Source organism: Montipora foliosa, chromosome 2 (assembly GCF_036669935.1).
Source record: "Montipora foliosa isolate CH-2021 chromosome 2, ASM3666993v2, whole genome shotgun sequence".
Lineage (NCBI taxonomy): Eukaryota > Metazoa > Cnidaria > Anthozoa > Scleractinia > Acroporidae > Montipora > Montipora foliosa.
In genome coordinates, this window is record NC_090870.1 from 33,468,372 (window position 1) to 33,470,871 (window position 2,500).

General features: G+C 37.0%; 1 protein-coding gene across 3 annotated transcripts in view; it reads right to left on the minus strand.

The window, feature by feature from the left end:
- Window positions 1-753, minus strand: part of LOC137990718 (uncharacterized) — a 15,753-nt gene extending 15,000 nt beyond the window's left edge. For 2 of the 3 annotated variants that reach the window (XM_068835834.1, XM_068835832.1), the window contains exon 1: window positions 157-744. The gene's annotated coding sequence lies outside the window, so the exon portion shown is untranslated. Of the gene's footprint in view, window positions 1-156 lie in introns of all 3 variants that reach the window. The other variant, XM_068835833.1, reaches the window with a different exon arrangement.
- Between the last annotated feature and the right edge of the window lie 1,747 nt (window positions 754-2,500).

Sequence of the window (2,500 nt, forward strand, 5' to 3'; positions counted from 1 at the left end):
TTCACTTGATTTCATATCCGCAGTTCATATGATTCATTTCATATACCATTACATCATTAATTTCTAACAAATTTGAAACATCAAACAATTTCTAAATCGATTAAGTAAATCTAATTGTATGTACTGAGTCAATGATTTAAAAAACAGTGATCCTACCTGTCACGAGATGAATTGTATTTTAAGTGCCGCAGGTAGCTGCTTCTCCCAAGTGTGTAAAAATTTCGGAACTAAGTTTGACCGGTTTGCAGACTGGGTGGGTTGCTTTTAAACAACGTTGTTATAAACTACCACCTGTGACTTTCTAATACTAAATTTTTGCAAGAAACAAGGCCGCCGCAGACGCCATCCATGTTCTTCCAAAAATATTTAATTACTCATTAGGTCGAGGCTATTACGTAAATACGAAGTCTTGCATTTCGGCAACAAATAAACAAAATTCACACCAAGTTTGAGAATAATTTCAAAAACATTTTGTCCATATTCTAATAAGCTCCCTCGCCTGAACATCACATCCGATTTATAAACGTAGGCTGTTCATTGTGTTCTGCGTAGTGGGGCAATGAGAGATACGCCAGAGATCTCAAAATGTTTCATGACGATGAATTAGTTCGTTGTTTCTTGTACAATTGATACCCCTCAGTTTTAAATGTAAAAGGCTTTTTCCATTCACCTGAGGATTTCCACGAATGTACAAAGTAGGGGCAAGCTTGCGCCCTTGCGTGACATTATTTGTAGTTCTCTTACGCTTCGTCAACATGCACTTACAGGGTTCGACACGCGAACAATGTTTGCGTCTACGTTGCTTAGCAACGTAACGCTAGGTTACTGATTTTGTCTGGTTGACTAGTTGGCAGTGTGTGGCACACGATTTGTCAGAGTAAGTGATGCGACATAGTCATAGTAATTCCTTGTCGAAAAAACAAGACGTACTGGAAAAGCGTCCTCCTTTGCCTTTTCTTTTGATTCTCGGCTCGGTGAGTTCACTTTTGTTTTGATCTCACAAGGACCGCTGTGTTCACGCTGATCAGCATTTCGATCAGATCCTCATTGTGTACATGTGTAACACAATTTAAAATATACGAATTCGAAGTCGTTGTATTTCTGAAAAAGCTACGGGAAGCCGTTGTGCTTGTTAAAAAACTGTTAAACGAAGCTGCTGTGCTTGTTAACACAAACTCGCCCTTGGTAGTAAAACAAACTACAGTTGCCCGTTTAGGTAACAACCGGCAAAATAACGAACAACGCTGTAAACATGTATTTTGTGTGATTTAGTAACAATCATGGGAGTAACGATCGAGCAATACCGTGTCCGTATTGGTATCCACAACAATTTTGTAAAAACAAAAGCTGCTTTAGAGTTTGACGGTATTATCTGGAATACAAGGCCGACAATAGTTTTACTATAAACTCGAGCTGTATTCGAACTATATCCCTCTGATTCTAACCCTGCACTCCTGTAGTGCTAGAGGAACGCATCTTACGTGAAGTTGAAGTTGCCAACAGCTGGTGTAGTTGTAACGGAATGATGCTAACAATGACGCGAATATTGTATATGACTTAATAAACGTCGGCACTTAAAGTGTTAATTAATGTAGGTATTTTTTGTGATTCAAGACATTTTAACAGGAAAAATAGAAAGAAACGTTTGTGGTAAATGCATAAAAATCTGTATAAGATATACTGCTAAATTTCTTTTGTTTTTCCTATCATGAATTATTAATGAGTTTTATAAGTTTGGTTGTTGGTTAATGCGCTTACGGCTTATTGTTGTAAAGATATGGCCAGTTTTTACAGTCTTTTAGTTACGCTTCTTCCATAATTCAGAGGGGAGGCAAGGAGCTCGAAATCAGCAAACTACTCACAAACACTAACAGCAGTTAGCGAGAACACCCTTTTGCTCCAAGCCACAAGAGTAAATGTTGTTCAATTTTGTTCTTGGTTTGACTTGTTTTTAAACTGGTTCATTTTTTTTTTCAAACCAGTTTAAATTTTTCAAAACTGGTGATATTTTTATCAAATGTCTAAAAAAGGAATTTTTCAAAAAAATGAACCAGACAATTGATAAAAATAAAACTAGTTTAAATTTTTTTAACTGGTTTTATTTTTATCAACTGTCTAAAAAAGGGTTTTTTTGGGGGGGGGGGGAGGGAGGGGGTGTAGCTCTGGTTCTTTTTTAGACCCCATTAAAAAAAAAAAAACATAGGTTTTGTTTTTTTATGGGGTCTAAAAAAGTACCAGAGACATCTTTTCCTCCCTTCTATTCACCTACCCTTCCCTGATCCTCTCCAGTACCTCCATCCTTAACCCCACCCTTATTTCCATCCCCTCTATACAACACTAGTCACAGACGTTTCCTAGTTCTCAAGACTTTTCTGTATACTCACCAGAACTTGATCTTGAACTCTCTACCTTTGGATCTGCCGCCTTATTTTTTAATCCACTTGAGCACGCAAGCAATTAATGCAAATTCCTCAGAATAATTTATAAATTTTTTATTTTA